This window comes from Seriola aureovittata, chromosome 2, assembly GCF_021018895.1.
Source record: "Seriola aureovittata isolate HTS-2021-v1 ecotype China chromosome 2, ASM2101889v1, whole genome shotgun sequence".
Lineage (NCBI taxonomy): Eukaryota > Metazoa > Chordata > Actinopteri > Carangiformes > Carangidae > Seriola > Seriola aureovittata.
The window spans coordinates 5,625,978-5,646,203 of NC_079365.1; the positions used below are offsets into that span (position 1 = coordinate 5,625,978).

The 20,226-nt window shown below is 41.5% G+C and overlaps 1 protein-coding gene across 5 annotated transcripts in view; it reads right to left on the reverse strand.

Annotated features, from left to right (window-relative positions):
• chl1b (cell adhesion molecule L1-like b) overlaps window positions 1–20,226 on the reverse strand; it is a 68,088-nt gene that overhangs the window by 38,084 nt on the left and 9,778 nt on the right. Inside the window, exon 1 of one of the 5 annotated variants that reach the window (XM_056388803.1) lies at window positions 4,015–4,510. The exons of the other annotated variants lie outside the window; for them this stretch is intronic. The gene's annotated coding sequence lies outside the window, so the exon portion shown is untranslated. Of the gene's footprint in view, window positions 1–4,014; window positions 4,511–20,226 lie in introns of those variants that run through there. 5 annotated transcript variants of the gene reach the window in all.

Consider the following 20,226-nt stretch of genomic DNA (forward strand, 5'->3'; position numbering starts at 1 on the left):
CAGAAACAAGACACTAAATGAGATTAGGAAGTGGGAGCAATATTAGATAATATGCTTGTCTAATTGAGATTTGGCTCGATTTTACTGCACTTCAGAAAGCATGACAGTTCCATTATCACACCATTAATATTTCAGAGGTCTGTGGCTTTAGCATGCTGCGGGGACAGGATCTGGAGCTGGGCGAAGGAGTGACAGAGGAGGAGGATGAGGATGAGAACGGAGGAGAGGCTCTCAGCTGTGGAGGAATTGGGCTCAGTTGCAGACAGATATAGAGAGGCTGCACTGATGAACTGTTCAGGGTCTGACCCTTGTGTTCTTTATAAACTAATGAAGAACGACCTTCATGACCCCGTATGAACTCTCATCACCCGGGAGAGAGTGGGCTACACTACTTTTATTGCGCAGTGACCCGGCAGCTTTATGTAACTGCACAAAGTACTATAGTAGGATGATACTGTCACCAGCCTTGGAGCAAGTGTATGTAAGATCGGGAACACACATTGTGTGTGTGTGTCTGCTGCATTGTTGAACTGCCAGCTCTACCTGTCTACTTGAATGTTGGATTTCTGTTCATTATAAATTATTTCCTGATTTCTTTTTCACAGAAAATGTCAGTAAAATGTCACTGTCTCCACATGCAGCTGCTAGAATGGTTGGATCATGTCTGTGACAAATTCAGATTCAGCCTAGACATTGAAACTACAGTGAAAAGTGTCAGTTTTATGTAATGTTGCTGGTATGATGTCAATAAGACTATTAACAGGTCTTTTCTCTGTCTATTTTTGCTGGGAAACGCCGAATTTCAAGATTCCGCGACGTAGCCGGGAAGCGTGAGACACGCGAGTAGGCCGTTTGTCCACTGTAACATGGGAAATGAAAACCAAGACATTTCGCAGCCACCATGCACACACTACGCAGGCAGTGTGTTCCTGACCGGAGATGTAGTTCATTTAAAAAATACATTTTCAGCCTCTAGAGGTTTTTATCTCGTCAGTAATGCGCATTTTTTCAACAGCTTTGCATCTTTTCAAAAGAGCATGAATTCTTCCTCCAGCCTCTAACATGTTGCCCTTCTGTGTGTCTGAAAGCTGTTTGTCTCCATAAAATATGAAATTCTGCAGTGAATATTCCAGCAAAAACAGGAAGGAAGACTGCACTAAATAAAACCTGCAGTAGTCACTCCATATCAGAGTTGACCATTGTTTTTGCTTTGGATTATGACTTTTAACTCTAGTCCGTTGCATAACATATATGCAGAATGGAAACAGTATGCATGAGAGCATGTCACATGACATGATAATAAAACTACATAACAGATCCTTTCAGAGTCCTCACTTTGAACCTGTCAATATGTTTCAGGCAAAAGAAAAGGTTTCATAAAATGCAGTGCACCTGTCTGTATCACAGCGTACAGCTTTTCTTCATTTTCCCTCTGATCTGCTCTCTTTGAAGTCCCACAGGAGTGCCCCCTTGCCCAGGACAATAATCACATTAGTGTGTGATCCTCCCTGAGTAGCCGGCAGAGAGATGAATTCACAAGTTGGGACTGGGGGGACCGGAATATTATTGTGTGTGAACTACCACATGGTGCTTCTCTCCACATTCGTTCACTTTGTCTGACTGATGCCGGCAATTTCCCCAGACGAAACTGTGCCACAGCGAGACATGATCGATGGCTCTTATATCCCAAATCCTTACCTCCATCAGACCCCGAAGCAATTTATTTCTGCCAACAACCAAGAATTTCTGATGTCCTACAGCACACATACACACAGCTGCAGAAAAAAAACACATTTTTACAGAAAAACCTCTGCTGCTTCATCCGTTTTTTAATCCCTACAGGTGTCCAATACACATACATAAAAAATCATAATTTCAGCCTGTGAAATGAAAGGTTCTGCGCTGACTCTAATTCAGCAATTTGAATTTCCTGTTCTGTGCGAGAGCGGAGCATCTGGACAGTGTTACTCTGGGTAAGCTGTTTGACACAGCTGTCGGATATGTGGCCCAGTTCCTGTGCCTCTCCATCACTTAATAAGGTCGAGATGAGGCTGTGTTGAGACCAATCGAATGGAGTGAGCTCAGGACCAGACGCTTAAGATTTAAGATTTTCAAATATGACAAGCCAGAATATCAGTATTTACACTGGATTCTCATGGTCTGTAGACACAAAAACAAGACGCTCCCAATAAGTCATTCAATCTAATGTTGAACCTTTAAATGTTGATTCAACTTTGAACAGCCAGCAATAATTTAAATAGTTTTCAAAGCAAAACTGTCATCAACTCGCGAAACTAAACTGGGTTTGATATTCAAAGGCACATTTGAGAGAAAAGGGATGTGAACTTTCATATTTTCAGTATCTTCGTCACGGACTCTTCCTCTCTGAAATAAAAATACAGCTCTCTCTCTTTGCACCTACATTAAGATCATTAGTATTCTTTTATAACAACAAACCAAACAAAGCAAGATGCTTGCAAGACTAAGAAATGAACCTAATTGGTATGTTTTAACTTACAGACAGGGGTAGTAGCTACAGTACAACTCTGTATGTATATACTGTATTCTTTTCCCTTGTGAGTGACATGGATGTTGAACACAGAATCACACACAAATCTGAAACAAGAAATGTCATACTATAAGAATTCAATCCACAGTAAATGGCTTATTAACTAAAACTAATTGGAGGTCTGCAGTGATGCACCTCAGGGTCAGTTTGAAAATCATCAGTGCTGCTGTTCAGTTTCATGTAAATTTGCTTTGGCAAGAAGCGAGAGGCAGAATGAACTCAAATGAATACCGTCTGTATTTGTTTCGCAAGAGCTCTGGAAATGATCCAGACACAGTATTATATCACAGCAGACTTTCATTTAAGCTTAAGGCTTCTTGAGGTTGAATTAATAAACTATGCAGCCTGAGAACATGACAACAGAATCACCTAGATTACATAGAATGTAATTAAACTGTGATTCATCCTGTGGAACAAAAGATGAGCTTTGGTCTGAATCGCTTAGTTTGAGCGATTGGTGTATTATTATTTTTTTCTTTTACTTTGAACATTATGACTAATCTAACTTAAGCTGTAACTAACAATTACTTTCATTAATGATTCATTTGACGATTGTTTTGTAATTAATTGATCAAATGTTTTTACTCAGAAATATTAGAAAATTGTGAAATAATGCCATCACTATTTCCCACAGCCCAACGTGAATTTTTCAGATCAACACTCCAAAACCATTTTAATATTTACTTTAGTATCATAAAAGAAAAAGTAAAGCAGCAAATATCTACATTTGTTCACAACTGAAACCAGTGAATTCTGGACATTTTACTTAAGAACGTACTTACAATGAATCAACTTGTCCATAAATCGACTGATCATTTAATCTCATTGACCTAATTTCTTTGTTTGTTAGTCAATATACATTAAATTCAGATATATTATTTAAACTACCATGGACATGTTTTGTAAACTCCTTACAATTAAATCAAAATCCCACATTTACAGCTCCAGATAACTCAGATGGATTCAAGCTTCATTCAGCCTCAGATGTTTATCAGACATCACAGTAACTAAGAGGATAGTGACTCATGTAGCAAACATTTTCAGTCTTATAAACTGTTGATTTTTCTGTGACAACTATTTGGAGTTGCAAAGCGTAGAACAGAACTTTGTTTAGTGATAGAGCTGATTTGGCTCTAAAAGTGACCCTGATAGAAACAACCACAAAATGCTGACATTTCACTAAAAATAAATAATTATTTTTTTGAATTAATGTTTTATTTAAAAAAACAACTGTAATGTCAGATGTTACATATACAAAAAACTATGCAAGAAAACAACATTTCAACTATTTTAAAATGCAAATCATAAGCAAATGATTTTCCTTTTGCTTTTAGAGGAAGAAAATCTCCCAATGTGTGTCCTCTATGTGGAAAGACCAAAACATGCTTAACCCAAATGTGCTGCAGCAGCTTTACAGACATCCTCATAAACTACAAACTACTTACAGGATTTTACTTCGCTCTCAGCTCTGGTCCCCATGGGAGGAGACACCGCTCCTTTCCAGGTGATAAAATCCAGAAGAGAATGGAAACCATTAGTTGGGTAAAATCAGATTTTTCTGCAAAAAAAATGGAGAGTACTGAGCCCCGTTGTGTGTCGTGTCATACAGGCTGGAGACGGACAGGAGCGGAGCCACTGTAGTCACATATGTTGCCAAAGCCTCTAGCTTGGCAAAGACGCTCATTAAGCCACTGACAATCATTCCCACAAAGCCCGATCTAAAGGCTATTCACCGGGTGTGTACAAAGGAGAGTGGTGGAATGCAAGTTCCATCTCGCCCCCCGTTCGGCACCATGAAAGATGTTTGGTGCACCTGAAGGCTGAATGTAAAGTGTTTATTTGCAATGATCAATTGAGGGGAAAAAAGGAAATATGAGCAGTGTACTGGGTGGGAGCACAGATCACCTGCTGTGTGTAAATCTGTTGAGTTTTGCTCCTGCTGAAATCTTCTTCTGTCAGCCAGTAACAATCTCCTTAATTGTTAAGACTGCTGAAGATTGTCGCCCAGTATTAGTCCAGTGCTGTTGGAGCTTTTGAAGCATGCTCCTCCCCTTTATCTTCCTTTTGGAAGAGGATATGTGGTTGAAAAACCAATGATTTTTTTTTTGTATGCATCTGGATTCAAGTGGACTCGATTGTTCCACACTGGTGAACAGGGACCCGGCTCCACGACTATACACATGGACTTGAGTGGAGGTTGGGTGACATGTCAAGGGGAAAGCTCAGTGCACTGAGAGTGCTGAGACTGTCGATAAGAGCCTTCCACCAGCCCAAAAAAAAAAAAAAAAAAAAAACGAAAAGACCGCAGTTTCTCTCCCACGACACTCGGAGGAGGGTGGGGGGATGGGAGGAAGCGCCCCCAGTCTGGATGATGTATGGTGTGGACCCTAGTCTGTGGCTCTGCGTTTTAACGGGGAGAAAGGCAGAAAATGAAAGAGGGGAGGAGGGTCATGGTTGAATTATGCTGATGTGGGTCGTAACCGTGGTGAAAAAACCAACCGAAGGCATGGCTGCGTCGACGGAACTGGCAGCCACGAATAACAAGGTTATTATCACTCGGGCCTCACAAATGCTGACAGTTGGGAAACGGTGTATAGGTGAGATTGTACCTTTATAGGACTGAACAGATGTATTTTGTTATTTTGCAACTATATTCATTTTATATTATTTTTTTGTGAAGTATCTTGATTTAATACAGATGCAGCTTCTTCGCCCAAATAAACAGACTGAAGTGAATCGACCGGCTTTTCATTTAATCTAGCTTGAGGTTTTCATTTAGCAAATTAGGTTTAAAAGGCAGACGGAGAACATGATGAGGGAAAAAGTGATATTCGAGGCTGAGATTTGGAACTGGGGGGTGGTGGCAGGAGGGGTGGGGGGGTGGGGGGTTACACTGGTCTTTTCATAATGAGAGCAGTCAGCCAAAGTCAGTAACTGAGAACACTCACACGCCTCTGCAGCGTCAGCGCCAGGCCCTCAGAGCCCATAAGCACTCTTTGAGCTACAACAGGATGGAGCTGCCATTATGGCCACACAAACAGAGGGAAGCCTTATGAACTTTGCACAAATGCTTAGTGCTCCGGGGCTGGACAGCTCTGGAAGCTAGGAGAGATGGGTAGGTACCGGGGCGGGCTGCCAGTTCCGAAAGGCTTAGTGTTCATGCACTCGGGCCAGACAAACCTGACATTGTCCTGGGCACTGCCCCGGGGAAAGCCTCTTCCCCTTTTTTCTCTGCTACTCTGGCTCATTCACACTTTCAGCCCAGTTGATTCACTGATTTGGACATGACTTACAGAGGCAAGAAGGCAAACATTTATTCACACTTTGAACCAACTGTTAAAATGCAATAAAGGAAGTCAGGGAGAAAGAGTAAGCAGATCGAGTAACTCTATAAACTCTAATAAATTCAACCGGCTTATTTTCTACTGTCACCATGCTTCACTGGCACCTGATGTGTCATCTGTCACATCTGCCTGTCTGATACAGTTTTGAGCATTCACTCTTGACTTCATTGGATAGGACTCATTCAATTCAAAATGAGGTAATCTACTACGCCCTCACAGAAAACGTGTAAATCTCCCTCCAGCAGCTATCACAAAGTGTTATCTGACCACTACAAGATAGAGGTCTGCCGCTATATTGTGTCACTGGAATTAAAATAATGCTCTCTTGACCCACTGGCCCCCCAGAGGCAAGTCAGACCGAATGAGAAGGAAGCACAAACCGCATCATGCCCATTCAAATCTCAAGATGTGTTGCTCCCCCACTGACTGCTTTGAGAGCTATAGAAAAGAAAAATGGAGGTGGTCGCACCCATAGTTCATGGCCTCATTCAAAAATGTAGCTGTGTGTTTCCAAAACATGCGCTCGCGTGATACCAAAACACCTCCTTCGACCTGTCAGGTGGAGACGGATGTTAAAGCATTAAAGGGAGTTTTAAAAAATGAGTTAAGGTAAAGTCATCAATATTCCTCGAGGACAAGCAGATTGCTGAGAAAGCAGGAAGACTGATCTACACGTTTCTCACCATTTGGCACATACGCTGGCTACACCCAGTGTGAGGCTTTTAATTGAACTTTAGGCACAAAGCCCATTTCACCAAAAAGTCGTCTGTTACTCAGTCTGTCAAAAACAGTCAATAAGCCTCTAACCTGGCACCCGCAGATAGAAGGAAGGCAACCTGCCTTTGGCTGATACCATGTGCTTTATTCTCTGCACTCTGAATCAATATGAACACCGGTGCATTTCTGTGTATGGTTGTCTTATGTGTTGCCATGGTAACAAGTGCCCCAATCTTCACACTGATCACTCAGGCATTCATTGATGAAAAGTTTTCTTGGGTTGATGCATTGTGGAGCTGTTCACAGCAACAACCCACACGATGATGTATTCACACGTTCATTTCAGGTCACACTTTAGGAATTCCATCACAAACAAGTTGCAACTCTGTTTGAACTCAGCAAGAACATGCACATTATTGTCATTATTGTTGGGACTTGTGCAGTTTATGACCTGTGTCGGCAAATGAAAAACAGACAAAATTCCTGCAATGAAATTGCCCACATTTATGTGCAGTTCTCCATTATCCATGGCACTTTAATAGTCCCTTCAATTATTTCCAGATCTGTGTTGACAGCTGATTTATTCAACGCGGCTCACTACAAAGAAACTGATCAAACAACACATATATAAGAACAGATAACTCAAAATATATCCAAGGAGGGGGGCTGCACACATTCTGTGGTTTCTACTACACAAAATGATTAATATTGTAATAGTGGAGGGGTTTAAAAAGTGTCTGCAAACAAGTGTTAATTGGTTCCAGGTCTTTCAAATCTGAGCAAAACAGTTTACAGTGAAGACAACTGACTGCAGCCCTGTGAGGACAGGAGAGAGACTGCACCAGACTGTTCTCCAGCTCTCTCAGTCAGACTGCCGGCCCTCAGTGAAGCACAGATGGTGCTCTCAGCGATCATGGCAGTGATCAGGGGATCTCGTCTCCTGATTAGCACACCTACTGAACACAATGTGCACAACAACGTCTGTTCCTTCTCAAGCAACACCTATAGTGGTAAGCAAACAAGACTTTTACAAACAGTGAATGCTGTGAATGCTGTGTCTTACAAGACAGCACAAATCATTGTGTAAAATATTCTTGATTTAATTAAAACTATTCATATTTGCATTGTCAGTTAAACCATGTACTTATAATTGGACATGATTCAAGTTTAAAATGTTGTAAGGTGTCAAAAGTGCAGTAAAATAAAGAGTTCCAAGATTATATGTTTAATTCAAACACACAGTTAACAAAAATGGCCAGCCAATTAAAAAGAAAATAACAGGAGGGATTCATTCAAGCACATCAAAGAGGAAATAGTGGACCAGAACCTGGACAAAAGCAGACTGGCTCATATAGATTCTTATCTTCTCTTCTGTAGACAAGTTCAGATGAAGTGTCCACTTAGAACTCAATTTAATCATGTTTCCCCCAAGAATCAATAAGCCATTTCCCCCAGGTCACTTTTAGCAATGGAAAAGGCCTTTACTCCACAGCTATTTAGAGTGTGTACCCAGCTGACAAAGAATACAGAGGCAAATATAAGCCTGAATAATGAATTCATTAAGATAAACGCGGTGTCGCTCAGTAAAATGTGTAGGCATGGTAACCAGGCTTGGCTCTGCTTTGAGATACACCCTGGACACACAGCCGTCCAAATGGTTGGAGGGATCAACATACACACATTGGCACACAGACAGTGTGTGCAAACATGCACACACACACACACACACACACACACACACATACACACACTCACATATGCGCAGATCTGCTCACACAAGTGTTCACTCTAGTCTGAATCAAATCCCCTTCTCCTGAGAGGGGGGCTCAGTTGTAATTTAATGGAAAATCCTGCAGGCAGGAAGCTAAATGAGAAGATGATCATCTTCATCAGCAGCAGCCCACCTGTCAGAGAAAAGGTTCATCTGGAAACACTCAAGGCACTACCAATGTGTTCGCCTCAATATTATTATGCCAACAAGTAGGATTAATTATTTCCGGAAAATAACTTTTTTTCCGCCTATAGTCCTGTGACAAGGGGAAAGCAGGACAGATAATTTAGTTGCACGCCCACTCATAATAAGCAGTAAGGATCTAACAGCCTTTTAAGGAGTGCCCTGCTGGCCACCTTTTCACACACACATCTCGGGGTCAGCCCTTCAGGAGCACTGAGGCAGAGCAGCCCGTCGCGCTACACAGTTAATCCTGCGGTGGAAAATGTCGGCGGGATCGGTCTCACATGGACGCACAGCAAGAGGCGAGGAGGCAGACCAATATTTAAGACGAATTAAAGATGTGTGTGTGTGGGGAGGGATGGGGGTGGTGTGGGCGAGGCCTCGTCTGTGTGTGTGTCTGTGTGTGTGTATGTTTTTACACAGACGTGCTTGTCAATAGGCTGGCTGCACAACTTTTCAAACTTCATCCTCACTGAGCAAATAAAACGAACACTGGCACATCCAATTCAGTGTGTGTGTGGGCTGACAACACTGTCTCGCTGTTACTCAGCCTTAGCAACAATGGGAGAGCCTTGTTTCTCCAATATTTACCTTTAAATTTATCCATTTAAAGAAGGAAAAAACTACCATGCAACAGCGCCACATAATTCTTACTTGTCTTTACTTTTGATAAAAGCAGCGTGCACTGGTGGGAACCCTGTAGCCCTATTATTCTCAGAGCCTCTCTTGATAGCCAATTAGCCCATGTCAGGTATAGTAGCCCACAGGCACAATTCTATTAAGTACACCAGGAACCGTACTTCCATGCAAATATCCCTTCTGGCTTCACTTGATGGAATGTGCTTATCAGTGTCTAGTTATATTTCTAATGCTACATATGTTCCAGGATACCTGGGACTCCGGGTAGTAGCGGTTTATAAAACTTAAAATCAATCTTTCATAAATAATTCACGGTGTCTGGAGGGGTCTGTTGAGGAAGTGCAAGAACCCGACATTTGCCTACAACCTCGTGCACGACACGGACAACTTAATAAATAATAGGGTAGCAGAGAAATTTATGGATGAGAATAAAGCAGCACCTGCCGACTTGGGGCAAAGCAGGTACAGTTTCCTCATTAGATGCAATACTGAACAGCCAATCATAAAAATGACTGGCTTCCATCGCTGTTTTACTGTTCAAGTGCACCAGTGGTAAAGTGCAGTGACAGAACTTTGAAGCAAACCATAAAACAGGAAAAGTAACCACGGGACATTGTACTGTAGGTATGATGAAATATCTACCCACCATCAAACCAGTGTGACAGATGTGGAGTGTGTCACGAATCAAGAGCTTAAAGCTCTCGGTGTTTCTAAGAGCTGGTGCCACTTGAAAGGATGCTTGAACAAATGAAACAAATGCCTGCTTCAAACTGAAACACGAGGCACACCCAGAAAGTTATCTTTCCACAACTTGAAAGGACACATGGGGCATTACAAAAAATCCAGTGAAAGGGGCTTTTGGAGTTGGTGCCTTTGTCAGGCTAACATCAAAAGCTCTGCCTGAAGACAGTATACCACTTTGTGTTTTCTGTGTGTGTGTGTGTGGGTGGAGGGTCTGCTGTTTGTTGTACTGGAAGTCACATAGAGGAGAACTAACTGCAGTATTTTTCCCAAAGATTTATTGTTACGCCAATTTATGACTTAGCTGCACAACTGCCTTTTAAAATCTAGTTCTTTCAACCAGTATTATGGTATAAAGACGATAACGCAGATGATGAGTATAATAACCCTACAAGCGAGAAGAGAAGAAGAAGGCAGGCACAGTAAACAACAACAACAACATTTGGAATTGCGGCAGAAAGTGCGGGTGCGGCAACAGGTCTGCCGCAACTTGTGGTAAATAAAAAAAATGCATTAACGTTACTGTTACAGTTTGTGAATTGCAACAGCCGGCATCTGTTGTAGCAACACTCTGAACGCATCACTGCACACATTATACATGCCAGAGTCCAAAGCTATTTAAAAACCTGGACCTTGTGCCCTTATACTCTGTTGTTACGTGTCAAAAGTGTGACTTATTTCCTGTGCATCTTTGCCACTGAAACAGGAACTGGAAGTCAGACACCTCAGTCCAGACAAGGCAAGCAGTAAGTTGCTCATTTTAGCAATAAACTTGTAACCCTTGTGGGACAGCCCGTCCTTTATACTCTCACTATTCTGTATAAAAAACAGACTCAGAGAGCAGCTCTTTGCTCTCTAGCTGTGGACCTCTGATCTCAGTATGCAGTGAGCCCCTATGTGCATTTGTAAAGTGATATTGCAATAAATCTTAGAAAGACAACTCTTGTTTGAGCTCTCTTTGTTACGGACATTTCAAAAACAATACAATCATTTTCACCTGTGTTTACATATTCTATATATACACATGTTAACTAATCCCTGACTGTTTCCCAAAAAAATGAAATGTAAAAATATTGAGTACCGTTTATACAACATTAGAGAGCTCAGATGAGAAGTTGGGGCAACAATAACTGCCTCAGACATCCTTATTTTGTTCTACAATATCAGAAAAATAACAGTGTCCTGTTAGCAAAAAATATATCAATGCTGCATTTCTTATGTCACATTCACATCGTATCATTTAAACCATAATTATGAGCTGCTGAGTCGGAAACAATTCAAGTCAGACTCAGAATTGTAACTCTGAGATATCAGGAATTTCTGACACTTACAAGACAGAACAACAAACAAATCAACAAACTGTTGGCTGCAAATGCATCATCAGTGGCAGTCACATTCAAATAAAAGCCAATATTAACAATCACACACTTCAGCTTAAATGCATAACACGACAGAAGATGCTAATTTAGGCTATTTACTGATGTGACTACAATTAGCAGTCGGGCTAACACCCTGGGATAATGTACAAACACTCCCAAGTCAGAATAATGGGTGTCTCTACTTTTCTTCCCATCCTGCCAACTGTCAAGAAGTCCCCATCCAGGAGTCATATGATTTCACCTGAGGCAGAGGGGACAGCAGTAGCACTCCTGCCTCAATAGGAACCGCCCCCTTAGGTGCAACCACTTCACCAAGATGAGAGGTTTTGTATATATACTGCACATATATATACTGTATGTTAATATACTGCCTTCCTCTTGTTCTTTCTTTTTGACCATGTTGCATGCGTCCTGTAAGTGCATTTCCTCTGGCTATTTCTCCCTTTAAGACTGAGTGCGACATCTACGTGCTTCTCCTTTTAAGATTGGATGAGATAAACTGTACAAACGTAGTGCATGATTTTGTCATTTATAACACATGTGACATGAAATGCATTTGGATTATGATTCGCTGAAATTCAAGTCAGGAAAGCAAAATCCATTAAGGGAAATGCATTTTGTTTGTTTCTATAGTTGCGGTTCGACAATGGCTAACGACCTGAGCGAAGGGAGCAATACTGAGACAGTTTACAGCTGTTACCTGGATGAAAACAACAAAACGATGATTTAGAAGATTCAGACTTCAACCTTCAAAGCTGCTAGTCAGCTCAAAGCACAGGGTGAGACATGTTGGAGGGGGAGCGGGGGGGGGGGCTAGAGGTAAACATTCACTTGATGCAACTAGTGCTGACCAATTAATCTTATTTTCATCATCATCGCGATATGAACATGTGCAATAAACACATGGCAAAAGACTGACTGAAGCGCGATAATTAGAAAATTTACATTCCCCATGTAGTCACAAAGGGTTTTCAAGGCGTGGCGCCTGAGCCAAATGAACCGGAAAAAACACACACACACACACACACACACACACACACACACACACACACACACACACACCACAGAAGAAGGCACAGAGGCGGTGGTGGAGACCAGTGAGGGGTAAACTTTTTACTGGAGCTGACAACAACTACCGTCGTAGCTCTGTTGAATGTCGTCATAACCTTTGCAAGTAGAAAAGCAGTTAGCGTCCTTCATCACACCACCGGTTCAACAAGATTTAAAGAAGAGACACATTTTTTCCTTTATTTGGAATCACGTGACAGCAACAGTTCACATAGTCTCCATCAATAATTCTCCCTCTATAAAGTCTAGTGATTAGAAAAGACACATTTTTTTGGTGTTTGTTTTACACAAGTGCAGCGCGCTAACGTTAAGCTAATAGTGAACTGTTATGAACAAGCTAAAAGGAAAGTTTTCTGTGTGTAGACTGCAGCTTCATTTGACACAAACTTTTATAAACTTGTAACTACAGCCTGAGACAGCAGCCGTCTCCTCTCAGCTGTATTACATCTATGGGCCTCTCTCAAACACACTCCCCCGCCTTCACCTACTAGCCAGTAGATTTGACTCTAACAGCGACACTGCGTGAATGCAGCAACAGTCCGTGAACAGGCAGGTCGAGCTTCAGTGGTGAAGATTATAGCACCACCTGTAGACCAATCGATACAATTTGTGTCCAAATTATGGGTTAATGAGTGGTGACTTTAATCTCCATTGATCAAACTTCCATTCAAGCTGTACTGCCCAGGTAAAGAAAAGAAAAGGAAAACATGCACTACTTACTGTGTAAAGGCTTCAGCTGTGGGAGGTTGAGAGGTAATAGCAGTAAAAAGCTTTACATTTAAAATGAGCAAAGAGGGAGATAATTTAGGTCTCAAGAGGTATCAAGTTGTTAGAGTAAAAGGGAGACTGGAGTCCTCAGGTTCTGAGTATATATTCAAGTACTCAGCAACAGCATTTAGCTGCTATACTGCAGTCTGTCTTCTGCACTGAGTGGGATAAAATCTAATTTGTTTGATCATAAAATCAAACCTACAACACGGCTGGGTGAGGGAAGGAAATGGAGATTAAAAAATCGTTGATGGTGGCATGCTACCTCAATCTTTAGACTCACCGATGGAAAAGAGTTGTATTGTAAGCATGCACACTACTTCAAACACTAGGGCAATATAGATTTGTTTTGTTGTTTGTAATAGATCCAAGTAACAGGTTGGCCAATAGCGATCCAGACACATAGCTGATTCCATGTGGTGGCTGGATAATCAGGTTAACTGATGTTTGAACACACAACATTGTGAGCTCCACAACAGGCTGTCCGAAGTCAAACAACACACATGTGAAGAGCTCTGTTTGACTAAAAGGAACAAGTGACTTCAACTTCATAATTTCTTTTGATGCACATGTAAATAGATTGAAAGCTGTGTCAATGATGTCATGGTGAAGATGCAGTGTACAGTCAGGACTACATGAGAAAAGAACTGGAACAATGAAAACAAAGGTGGTTCATCAAAAAGGATGTACGACTAAGCAAAGGTACAAGATTTTTTTTTATGGCACAATAGCAGCCCATTTGTTCATGGCACAATGCCCATCTGACCAAACTGCAGCCTTTAGACAGGCTGGGAAATATTACTTATTGACATTGACTTACTCAGTACTTAAAACTCATAGTTTTTGGATTTGTAAAAAAAAATAAAGGGACAATTTTGAATACTAAAAATGATGACTGAGTAAATACACTGTACATGACACTGAACAACCAGTAATCAGTAATGATTGGAGTTTTGGGGGTAGATGACCATGCAGCTCCTCCAAGAATGCCAACCATTGCATGTTCTGTACCAAAACACACATTGGATGGCAACCAGCAGCTTGCACTGTTTATATGCAAAGAAAAGCCCAAAAAAGGAGGAAAAAAGCCCAAGGAAGTTTGGGTGACATCCTCCATTCCCTCTCCAGCTGTCCAGTGCACGCAGCACACAGGTTATGTCAGGAGGCATCAGTCACAAATATCACTTAAGGTAACATGGAGCCACAGATTGCACTAAAAACTGTGGGCAGTCAGCCATGACTAAGTGCATATAACTGATGGTCAAAACAGAATTGGACACACCTGTACACAATTAACTATTATGTGCTATAAGGTCTGCTTAAAGATCCAATAGTGATTTTGCTTGCTGGAAAAGCACTTCTACACAGTAGTTCACTCCTGTGGCATCGATGGCAGCTTGTCACTCTGTTGTTCTAGTGTTGCACAGTCCATTTACACTTATGTCAACTGTGTACTTACTATCAAAACATCAATAGCATTATTGGGAGTGTAGTCTTGCGAGGTTCCACCACATCCCCCGAATAGTTCAATAATGTCAATCCAGTGTTGGTCTTGTCAACCAACAGCTGTTTGAAACAACCACAATGCTTTGGATCATGAAATAACATATTGAAAATGGAATTAAGAGTTGAGAGAGAAGTTTGATGTACTCTGTTGACTGATCAGTCAGACTGGTCAATACAGCATTGAACCCGTTCCACAGGTTGACTAGAATGTCACTCAAGAAATACCTTTTGAGAAGTTGACATAATATCAATCCAAAGGGCCTGGAGCGCGGCTCTGCAGACTGCCTTCCAGCACCCATATAGATAAGGAGTAATTACTTTCCCGAGCAATCACTAAACCCCTCCTGCCCTTCATTTATTTTCCTGCTGAAAGTTTGTCCAATACGGAACCATGTGTTGCCATCATTTACATATGGGTGCACATAATTACTAGAATTCAATATAACCCATTGGATTGGCCAACAGTTCCAATGCCAGCACCTGTGCTATTGGTCACTTTAATGCTTCGTTTCCCCTTTAACTGGTCTACAGAGTTCATTACTACACTGATGTGTGGGCTGTTATAGTAACAAAACCACGTAACACTAGTAGCTTTTTATAGATATTTTAAATGTCATGGCTGAAGCTCTGATCCAAACAAAGGTTTCTGTGAATAAAGTCATTGTGAAGAAAGAAATCTCAATATTCAGTGTGACATAACATGCCTACGTACATCTTCCAGAGGGAAAATAGGGTGTCAGATGCACCCTGTTCCCCAGGAAACCAGCAGTATTGTTGTCATATTTCTTATGTTCAGTAATGTGTCTGGGCTTTTTCATGTGGTCCACAGCCACAGCCACCATTAGGGGTAGAGTATGCCATGTCGTGACATGGGAACCCTTATAAACGTGTTAAGAGCCGGAGGCATTAGCATTTTGGACGCTGCTGAATAGAGGCATTTGTTCCTCTTCCTGTGCCTCCCTGAAAGACTCTATTAAAGGGTTTAGGAATTGCTCTGTTTTGGACATATTGAAGTTGGGACAGCATGGAGAGAACATTTGACAGTAGATTTTCCTAGAAAATGTTTTGTTTTTCATTCAGTAATTATGCACTTTACTTTTCTTTTTAGTATTTGTATTTAGACATAGAAAAATTTAACAAATCTAAACAATTCATAGTAAAAATCTGCCTCCTTTCCTTGTCTTTTAAACTTTTAAAATTTCATGAATTTTTATGAAATGTGATTTTGACACCAGGGCCTGTCAAAGTTTGAAACATGGAATACAAATACTGTACTGTATGTGGAATATGGTTTGCCCTACTAGAAGGTTACTGAGTGAATGAAGGGGGTTTAGATCAAATAAAACAAGTCAATAAGAGCAGACTGTGCTTCATTTATGACCTTCCCTAGTTATGACAGAGGACAAAATCGACCACACCCAAAAGAAAATACATTTGCCCTAAATATTTAATCCTCAACTGGCACTCTTTTTTTGCACATACCTACAGATGTAACATGCCATGAAGAGAGAAGTGCTTAATGGATTCCATCTTTTGCTTTTGAGGAGGCTTGTAATAGACCAAACAGAATCCCTCTCTGCTGTTGGCTCTATTAACGAAGGCTTTGATTGATCTCTGATTCTATCTCATGCTGTGGACACAGCAGAATCTGTAGTCAGTCTGAGGCAGACTCTTCACTGTCTGACATCCCAGCTTTCATCTCCAAACCTTTAACAGTTTACCTGTTACGTGTGCAGTGGCTACCTCATCCATAATGCATATTCTTCAGCTGCGCCTAATGATGAACAATGGTCAGTACGCTGCATCTTAGCAACATGCGTGCACTTGTCAGTAGGGCGGCTTTGATTTTCTCTCACCAGTTGTATGCAGTGCGTGGCCACTCTGCTAATCCAGAATGAGGTTATTGAAAAACAGAATTGATCAAAATGCTAATGAACTAGATACAGTATAACTGTGCAACAAGCAACTGTAAAAATCATGTCAACATATTTAGTTTTTGGAGTTGTTTAGTTATGTTTGGAATAATCTGTATCTTGGGGCAAGACAAGCTTGTCAGAGGACATTTAAACTGTAAAGTGACTGCAGCCTGCCGCCAGCATGCTTAATTATGTGTTTTTGGTTTTGTCATTTCCACAAGACTAATGAGTTTGCCCTTACTGGTCAGAAATCAAAGGTAATATGATTAAAACCAAAAATTAGAGCCAGGCCGACATATTGGAGGGCTGCTATTACTGACAGCAACTGGCTTAACAAAGACAGATGTATCAGAGCACATGTGAGTTGGCAGAGCAGCATATTACAGATGAAAATGTAAAGAACGAGTTTGTTCCTTTAGCTGTAAAATACTTTGTTTTAGCACTAGAGAAATATAAAAATAAAGAAATATCAGCTGATATATTGTTCTGAGAATGTTTTGCTCCTGAAAATCATTAATCATTGGCCCCAGAAGTCCAGCTTTGGTCAAGCTCCAGCCAAAAAGCAGCACTGGGGATCCCATCCTCTGCTCCATATGGGGGATTGATCTCCCTCAATATGAGTATTGATCAGCATCAGGTAGGGACAGAGCGCAGCCACTGGACTAATCATCATCGATGACGCCCTACTTGCCAGAATCACATTGGATTCAGAATTCAACACATAAATCAAATGCCATCTCTGGCGAAATCCTGATGAATGCAGCCGAACCAAGCAGAAAACCAAGTACTATTTTTCTGCATCCTGTTTGAGTAACCCTTTAAATGGCTTACACTGTGTAAAATAAATATATTAGGCCTTGACAAAGCATACAGTCTGTGCCATGACATCAATTAACCAGTCTTTTCAGTGCCGAGGACAACAGGGAACCTCACTGATTTAATTCTACCTATGATATACAGTGAATCTACCGCAAGCTCTCAGGGGCACACAAGAGTTAAATTACTGTGAAAGCTTATTGATTTGTAAAGTGTGCATTTGGAGGAGGGAGTGATTGTGCCTAAAGCCAGGGAAAGGGTATGCACAATGACTGCAGGCTCTTCGGTAAAGAGTTCATTTGGATGGCTGAAAATCTATACTGCCACTACAAAAACAGCAGAAACGGGGTTGGACTATGACTGCCTTTGCATGTAATTGGAAAAAGATGACTGTCTAAAGCTTTTCACCATGACTGAAGAAATAAAAAATCTTGATGAATGTGCCTTGTCATGACCCTGTATTGATTTTCAAATATTGCATTTAACACTTTCGTGAGAAATAGAGGTGATAAATCTTCATTCTGCTGAAATATGTACAGTGAAATGTACAAGGATGCACCTTTAGATGCTGGAGAATTTTTCCATTTGAAAATACTTATAAGGCTATTTAAAATCTTAAAAGACAATTAGAAGTCCAGGGACAGCAAACACATCGCCCATCAATTTTACCAGCACCATCCCCCCAGTTAACACACTGCCGCCACTGTTTGTCTCTCCTCCTCGCTCCTCCCAGCTCAATATTAAAAAGGGGGAAAAAACACCATCTTTTCCCAGCCTTTAAATGAAGATAAACAAGGACCAAGTCCTCAATTAGCCTCCTTTGATGATTCAAAGGTGGTTGAAAGAGGACGTCACAACTAATGCACCCACGGTGGCTCCTCGCTACGTGGGTTATCACGTCCTGCATCTTGCTTTAAAGAAAAGGACCAGTGAATTCATCTCTCTCGAATTAATTCAAGTGTTCACACCCCCAAGTCTCAGATGAGCCCTGAATGTGCCGAGGCAGCAGAACGGGGGACAGCCATTAGTGTCCACAGTGGTGCAGCTCTAATGATGATGGCTGTGGACTTGCTGTGCTCTGCATTCTGGGCACCAGAGCTTCTGGCTCTGGTCAGACTGGGAAAGGATTCCTCAGCATGCTCTTGTGTAGATAGTAGCCTTGTTGTATTTAGTGGGTCAAGACCGGAACCAAATGGCTCAGAACAACATCCCTTTGATGTAGTCATCAATCAGATACATATAGCTTTGATCAAACCAGTTTTTCTCTCTAAATGCTTTACACTGCTGTTGAAGTCCAAAGCAAAGAAAAAGCATCTACAAATTAACCAAATCAAAGCGGTGGAATCCAGTGGCAAACCCCAGCCTTCTACCTGGGTGCTGTTTACTGACCGTGGAAGAGGATGAAAGCTACGCCATCAGTTCAGTGGCACCGCATCCCGCTTTAACACAGCAGCAGGAAACTGGAGACATGCAGGCTTATAAATCAGCCGCTGCGTGTGGGGGGGAAACCATTTTAATACCATTTTCACCGCGTTATTGAGAAAAAAAAATCCCCCTCTGGTTCCTGTTGGGGCCAGTGTAAGAGCTGTTCAGGCTGAGCATTGTAATGGACTCCCGACCCTAGAGCTATATGCTTACGGTTGACTTGATCAATATTGGTCCCTGTTTCACAATTCAAAAAAAAACAAACAGATAGTCGTGACTCCACTGGCAATACACATTCACCTTGTAACATTATGCTCCTCTAGCTACATACAAAATGAATCACCACACTGACAGTAGATGAATATCCATTACTCACGCCGCATATTCAGTGTTTCTTTCCCTCCAGGGTAGTAAGCATGCAGTCACAAAGTGGTGTAGGAGGGTCCAGGCCTGAGAGCTTTTTTGACTAATTCTTTCAATCACAGCTGTTCTACCATCTGTGTTAGAAAAGTATGTAGAGAATTTAGAATATGGTTACAACCGTAGCCTGTATGTGTAAAACTCACAGACTAATAGTGTGAAATAAGTGATTAAATAACTTAATAAAAAGGTGCAGGAAACGTTGTTCTGAAATTACATGAGTGCAGTTTTAAAATTTCGAGTGACACCACCACACATGAAGTGTGGACAATGTCGCCGGGGTGATATACATCTCCCTAATGCAGCAGATCGAAATAACTCTGCCCTGAATGCTGGGAAAATCCTCCTCTCTTCACTGTGATGCTAACGTGACTCTGTCAACTTACAAACACGGCATCAGTGCGTCTTTGTTAAGCTAAGACACAACTCCCACACACGCTGGAGAAGGCTCATTGTTTTTCACTCTGTTTGAATGAGTCTTTACACTCTGGTCATGTAGCGAATAAGAGGAAGGATGTTGTTTACTTCATGACTGAGATAGCTGAACCAAACCCAACGAGGAGCAGCTTTGGTCTAAACAGCGTTGAAAAATGAGGGTTGTGTAAAGAGGGTGAAAACAGTGTCCACTGTTGCAAAATCTGCATGAAGGCTCTTTGTGAGCCAGCTAACTATGTCCGTGCTCACTGGAAGGAATGCAGTCTGTTCTATTATAAACAGGGGAAGAGGCTGCCAGTGGACTGCTCTTCATAGAAAGGCACAATACACAGGGTTAATAGCAGTGCTTCTGGCACACTTTTAACCCCAGCTAAAATCCCATCACACTGCAGGTGGTAAAGAAAAAGGGGGGCTCAAGTATTAAAGAGGCCTCTGTGTGTTGGTAATGACATTGGACACGGAGCAGAGGAAGACCTGCTCGTAACCTTCAAACCCTCTGCACCTCTTCCACCAGTGAACCACAGGAAGA